At 47.8% G+C, this 7,331-nt stretch overlaps 1 pseudogene; it reads right to left on the bottom strand.

The window, feature by feature from the left end:
- Positions 1–2,390: 2,390 nt before the first annotated feature.
- LOC141417561 (C2 calcium-dependent domain-containing protein 4A-like) lies at positions 2,391–5,636 on the bottom strand (annotated as a pseudogene).
- Positions 5,637–7,331: the final 1,695 nt, after the last annotated feature.

Here is a 7,331-nt window from a genome sequence, read left to right as displayed (position 1 = left end):
AGCTGCCCTGTCATCTGACCTAAAGGCTTTCTCAGCTGACCAACATTGCTGCACACTCCTCCAGCATGTAGATGACCTTCTGTTGGCTGGACCAACTCAGGAGGATTGCATGGAAGGAACTCGCCATCTTCTCTCCCTTTTGCAGAAGGCAGGATATAAGGTTTCCAAAAAGAAAGCCCAGATTTGCCAGGATATTGTCAAATACCTTGGCTTCACCTGTCACAAAGACAATGTAGACTGGACCCTGAGAGGAAAGAGACCATCTGTTCCACCCTGACCCCTTAGACCCATTGGTAGATAAGAGAATTTCAAGTGTCTGATGGTTTCTGCTAGATCTAGATCCCCAATTACTCTCCCTTGACAAAACCCCTTTATGAAGCCACAAAAGGGGGAGAGTGGGAACCCATGATATTGGGAAAGGAACAAGAAAAGGCCTTTAAAGAAATTAAGAGGGCACTCACAAACATCCCTTTTCTGGGCTTGCCAGATGTGATGAAGCCCTTCTTCCTATATGTACACGAGAGACTGGGGACAGCTGTAGGAGTCTTGACCCAGCTGCTGGAGTCCTGGCACCGTCCAGTGGCCTATTTACCAAAGCAACTTGACACAGTTTTCTGAGGCTGGCCACCCTATCTGCATATCCTGGCAGTCACGGCTATCTTGGTGGCTGAAGCAGAAAAACTTACATTGGGACAAGAACTCACAGTCCAAGTTCCCTACTCTGTTTTAAAGTATGGACAACAAATTCTGGAATTACTAGAAACTGTATGGGCCCCTGAGCAAGTAGCAGTCATGCACTGCTGAGGGCACCAAAGGGGAAACCAAAAAGCTGATAGGGAAGCCAAACAAGCAACTCTCACAGGAGGACAAACTTCAACTTCACTGACAGCTGCACTGTTCCCATGCCCTTTTGGGACCCATAGCGCACACCACAAGAACAGGCTTGGTTTAAGACTGAGGAGGGAAATTTTCTACCTAGCAAATGGTGGAAGTTTGCCGTCAGCTGTATTGCAATTCCAGAATCACTAGTTCCCACATTTGTCAAGCAGTTCCATGAAGGAATTCACTCAGGGTAAACAGCTCTCAAGACCACTTTGGTCCAGCATTTTATGTCCCCAAGCTCTCTGGCATATGTGAGAGGTACAGTCTGTGTGCCAAAAACAATCCCCAACAGGGGCCAAGAGCACCACCCTTTGTGCAAAGTGTTCCTTTTGAGTACCTGATTGTGGACTGTTTGAGAATGCCATGGGCCAGAGGATGTAAATATTTGCTGGTGTTTGTCTGCACCTTCTCAGGATGGGTGGAAGCTTTCCCTGCTCGGATTGAGAAAGCCCAGGAAGTGGCCAAGTTTCTGTTAAAGGAAATTATCCCTCAGTTCAGAATACCTGTGTCTATTGGATCAGACAATGGTCCAGCCTTCGTGGCTTAGGTGGTACAGTTGGTGGCTAAGGGCTTTGGAATAACTTGGAAGCTACACATGGCTTTCTGCCCCTAGAGTTCAGGGAAATTAGAACATATGAACAGGGATCTAAAATTGCAATTGGAAAATCTATGCCAGGAGACCCATCTACAATGGGACCAGTTACGGCCCATAGCTTTGCAGGATCAGAATCAGGTCTAGCCTCTCCAAAGGACAGGTCTCTCCCCTTTTGAAATTCTTTTTGGGTGCCTGGCCCTTTTAGTCGAGGGCCTAAGAGGGGACCTTAAGGAAATGGGTGACCTCACCCTGAGACAACAGATGCAGACCCTAGGGTTGAGTCTCTCAAAAATCAATGGCTTGATAATAGAGAGACTCCTTGTTAGCCTGACAACTCACACACAACCTTTATAAACCAAGGGATGCTGTTCGAGTAAAGTAAGAGAATGTTCAACCACTAAAGGCCCACTGGAGGGGCCCTTTTGTTGTTGTTTTATCCACCCACATTGCAGTTAAGGTAAACAGAGATTGTTTTCTGGATCCAACACAGCCGAGTAGCACATTGCTCTCACACTAGCACTCCAGCTCGCTGCAGGAGGGCAAGACCCTGCTCTCAGGAGACAAGAGGAGGCTACCAGGCAACGTCAGCCCTGCTCTAGTCACTCAGGAAGCTGACTAAGCTAAGCACGGAGGGAGCTCGAGGAGTCACCCATCTCATCTTTGAGGATGAGTCTCTTCCTTGTTTTCTTCTTTAATCTTAGTCAGCTCTCTACCTGGGGACTCCCAGGCCTTGGACTTTGATTCATGTATGAGCACTAAACGAGCAGGAAGTGTTGTTACCTAAACTGTGGTTTTCCATACTTATTATTCTTGTGCAGACCTGGAGTCCCAATGACCTATTAACCCCTAGATCAAGGTGAACTATCTTTGACCTAGCAGAAGGTCTGAGCATCAAAGGGGCAAATGTAGCAAGAAGGCAGGAAGGGGGAAGGGAGATAATGAGAGATAATGAGTGCTACAGTGAAAAAAGAAAAACCAGATTTGGGGAATGTCACCCGGTGTGAGACCAGAAAAGGGTCACCTACCTCTAGGGGTCACATGAAATAACATGTGACCATGTATGGGACAAGGTGTACCCCCCCATTTCTTTAACCTGCTCTAAATGGTATGTGTATAAGAAAGGCCCCCTTTGTTCTCGAGTCTACTGAGTTGCTGTCGGCCTGTTTAATAAACTTGGTTCCTAAAATCTTTGGTGCCCTGTCTCTCTGTCTGAGTCGTCCTACAACAGTAAAGCAATGAGAAAAATGGGTTGTGTTTTCTCATATATTTTATCATTTCTGCTGACCAAAATATCTTTAAGATCTTTCTTTTCAGCATGACTAAACTTCAGACCGGTTTCTTCCTGATTCTTGGTCCCTGACTTTCTTTCTTAGAACATTTACTGATAAAAATTTGTCATTGTATATCCTTTCCTTGCCCCTTTTCAGATGTAAATATTTTTTAAAGCTTCTTTTCCAATTTAAACTCTCAAATCCGTAGAACTATCTCTTTGAAATGTAAACTTTAAGAAAGAGAGCATCCCTAATTCCTTCTCTCTGTGGGAATATAGAAGCCTAACTGTAATAGCTACAAATCAGCAAACACAACTATAAGACTTCTACCTCTATTCCAGCTCTTCAGAACCCTCCAGTCTTTTGTTCAGCCAAGTGAGTGCAAACTGAGTTATGATTGAGGAGTTGCCTCTCTTCTAATATATGCTCTTCAATAAAATCTTCCTTATTTTCTGAAAAAAATAAAAAGCTCTCTTCGAAAACAGTACTCTAGAAAGTGACATTTGCATTTCAACTCATCTGGGAGGTCCTATTGCAGTGCTAATTCCTTTACAACTTCAATGCAAAAGTGAGGTAGGAATAATGCCACAGAAAATAGTGACTTGTTTCCAGAGGCAGGAAAGACTTCCCAGGACTCTTTTGGAGATGGAAGATTTCCCTACACTGCCACCCACACGAAGATCCTCCACCTCCTTTGTTTGCCTCTCCCTCAGCAATTTTGAAGAATTCACTTCCAATATACTCCTTGTTTTCAGTGGGAGAGGAATTCTACTCCCTTTAAGTTGTCCTTTATAATAGAGGAGGGTCTCTCACTCTGATGTGTGTGCACATGAATGCAGATACCAACTCTGTAAAGCTGTGAACCTGTGTCTGTGGATCCTAGCCTTGGGAATAATTCTGGTGAATAATTTTTGAAGCCTTAAGTTTGGCACCCACATGAAGCAAAATAGATAAGGGACCCTTCTTTCTTTCTTTCTGTTTTCGTCCCAAGCCAACCCTTTCTACCTTTGCAAGTAAAATTGGTCTGGAAAGAGAGATCAGATGCTGTGAATGGAGAGGGTGTCATTAATTTTTTTCTTCTGCACCTAAGGCACAGAGGTGTAGGCCAGAAAACTAAAACAACAATAAAGCAAGATTATGAATAAAAAAAATTCATCTTGTACAAAGTAGCTGCCAGTGTCCCAGAGTCAGGCTCTCAGTGTCCTAGAGCCAGGTGCTGTCAGAGGCTCAGAGCCAGGCACTGTCAGTGTCCCAGAGTCAAGGGCTGTCAATGCAGGCGCTGTCAGTGTCCTGAAGCCAGGCTATGTCAGTGTTCCACAGCCAGGGGTTGTCAGAGTCCTGTCCTGGTTGACAGGTGCTGTCATGTCACTAGTCGGAGGGACCCTTTCACCCACAAGAGCAGGAGGGAACCCAACAGCAGCTCGTTCAGGCCCAGCAGGCTGCCCCGCTCCAGGCCGCGGCCCTTGAGCTCGACTTTGATGCACACTGCCAGATGGGGCACCTACTCCTCGCTGAGGCCATCGAAGCAGAAGTCCTGGTCCAAGGCGGCCTGGTGGCTGCGCCCCAGACCCGCGCTGCGAGACGTGCGGTCGGCACCCGGCGCCTGCAGCACCAGGTTGAGGCGGCAGCCGAGGACGCGGGGTTCCAGGGCGCCTGTGGCCGGGTTCTCAGCGCGCAGCAGCCTGAGACAGAGGCGTCCAGTGCTCCGACAGTACTCGGCGGCCAGTCTCAAGGCACCACAGGCGCGGCCCAGAGACACGATGCCCTCGGCCTGCAGGCGCTCCGGCCACGGATGCGGGGCTGGCGACCCGCACGCGGGAGCCCGGACCGTGGGCCCCGGGGTGGTGCCGCGCTCGTCCTCGTCGTCCTCCCTGGACACGGAGCGGGCGCGGGTCAGACAGGTACTCGCGCGCGGCTCAGCAGCCAGTCGGGGACGCGCAGGAGGCGGCGGCGGCCGCGGAGCGCGGGGACAACAGCGTCCCGGGGCAACTGTGGGCTGGCGGGGGTCGCTCCCTTAGCTGTCCGGGACTCGAGGCAGGCACCGTCACCTTGTCCTCCATCGCCGTCCCCACTATAGGAGTGGGCCCTAGGCCGAGGGGCGGGCGGCCACAACAGCGTGGTGGCGCCGGGGTCCCCGAGAAGGAGTGACTCCTTGCTGCCCGTGTGCCGGCTCTCCACCAACGCGCAGAAGCCATAGGCTGTGCGCGCGCGGCGCAGGTACAGCAGCGAGAACGCGGCCTGCGGGCGCTGGTCCCAGTCAGTGCGGTCCGTGGTCCCCTCCGCCGCGCACGGCCACAGATCCGGTTCGGCTGCATAACGCCGAGGCAGGGCGCGGGCCAGGGGTGAAGATTCCGACTGATATGGCCAGGGCAGCCTTGGCGGGATGCAGAACTCGGGGATGCGGGCCGGGGTGAGCACATTGGAGCAGGCGGGCTCCGGGGCCAAGGAGCGCAGTTTTCCCGGGAGCCGCATCCTGGGGCGCTGGGCGGGAAGTGGTGTGAAGAAGGGCTTCTTTGGGGAAGAGAAACCGCTGAGTTTAGGCGACTGGAGCTGCTGGACTGAGCGGGACAGACTGGATCCCTCCTGCAGACCCACTGACAGTACCCACAAATTTAGTATCCCGTCTAGGTCGCAGCCACCTGCGCGCCCTCAGACCACCCTGCGGTCCACTTACCGATGCTGAATACACACACACATATATAGATAGATACCAGACCTCCTCCTCTTCAGTCTCATTACCTCTGGCTGCAGTTACAGAGCTGGTGATCTCCTGGTGTGACTGGAGCGCCAGCTTCAGCACTACAGCTGGGACAGTGGCACTCCTTTCTTATACCATGGCAAGAGTCCTGCCCCCCTGCCTGGAGCCCAACCCCCAGAGACAATGGACCTCCCCTCAGCCAACCCTCTCTACCCTGCCAGGAGCTTCTGCACTGGGTGCTCAGAGCTGAGCATAGTGTCGCTGGAGCAGGCACCTTCTGGCAAGCTCCAAGTACAAGCCTAGGGAAAACCTGCAGGTGAAGAGGGGGTGCCCGGTCATCCTTCCAAAGAATTGGCTTCTGAAAGTATCTGTGGCCTCTTGGAGAAGGTGAAGCAGGATGAGGAAACAGGAAATTCCATTTGGCTAGACACTGTGCATGTGTCCTTTATGTAAGTCCTAGGGACTACTATTTTTCTCTCCCCTCAAGGGCTAACGGAGTGGCTAGAGTGATAGAGCGCCTACCTAACAAGCTTGAAGCCTTGAGTTCAAACCCGAAACCCCAGTACTGCCAAAAAAAAAAAAAAAAAACAAAAAACAAAACTCAATTTTGGATTGGTGGAGCGGCTCAAGTGGTAGAGTGCCTGCCTAGCAAGCATGAGACTCTGAGTTCAATATCCAGTGCCACCTATAAATAAATAATGTAAATAAAAAAGTCATAAAGACTGTGCAGAAAATCAAATCATAATTAAGAGCTTTGACCTCTTCTAGAATATATTGGCTATACCATCAATCATCCTTACTTCAGCTTTTTACAAATAATATTTCATTATTTTGAAGCTGCAAGTGTGTGTACATGTGCATGTGTTGTCTAGTAGGGAAGACAGAGTATCATACTTTTAATATACTTGAAGTTTAAGTCTACCCAAAGATCATGCAGAAGACAATGAACAAAATATACACATACTTCTTTAATTTCAAACATGCCTAGAAGATTAATGAGCTCCTCCTTGGGAACTGCTGATCCTTTGAAGGTTTTAGCTCAAAGTCTCCATCTTCAGCATCAAAAAACTCTTCATCAGATTCTAAAGGAAAAAGACATTCATTTGAGAAAATTCCATTGAAAACTTGCAAGAAACACTCAAACCTAAATCTCCCCAAAACAAAATTGATTGATTAGATATAACCTTTATATCCAAACTTAAAATAGTTTCAATGCTTCTTTAACATAACCAGGCATGTGATAATAAAATTCAAATCAAACAGCACCACTATCTTCACTTCAATAACTCTGGGGTTTTTTGCCTTAGTTCCTTCATTCGATATTCAATAAAATATATTATTTGACATCATCTATCATGTGTTAGAATGTGTCAGTCACTAAAAACACTCCAGTGGCCAAGTCTTGTCCCTTGGTCTTGAGCAGCATCTGATGGAAGTAAACTCAAGTAAGAGCTTAATGCAATGATCCAGGTAAGAGATGATGGTGACTTTGCCAGTACAGTAACAGTGGAAGAAAAGAGTGATCGCCTGAATACATTGGAAAATAGGAGTCAAGAGATTTCCTGATATTGTGGATCAAAGTATGAGACAAGGGAGAAGCCAAAGAAGGATAAAGGTAGAAAGAACATCTCTTTAAACAAATACCAGGAATACCTAGATTTGTACAAAAAATTCAAGCCTGATATTTATGATATTTTAGAACAGGCTCTTACTTTGACATAAATGCATCCAACAAGGATCATCTCTACTTTTTATCTTTTGTGTTTTATTATCAAAGTAACAAAAATTCATTATAGAAAATTCAAAATATAAGGAAAAGTAAACTGACAAAATGAAAAACTAATCCCACCAACCCAGAGATGAACACTGTCCCTTATCAAAGAAT

Source organism: Castor canadensis, chromosome 2, assembly GCF_047511655.1.
Source record: "Castor canadensis chromosome 2, mCasCan1.hap1v2, whole genome shotgun sequence".
Classification (NCBI taxonomy): domain Eukaryota; kingdom Metazoa; phylum Chordata; class Mammalia; order Rodentia; family Castoridae; genus Castor; species Castor canadensis.
Note: the sequence above shows the minus strand (reverse complement) of the source record. Positions and strands in the feature narration are given on the sequence as shown.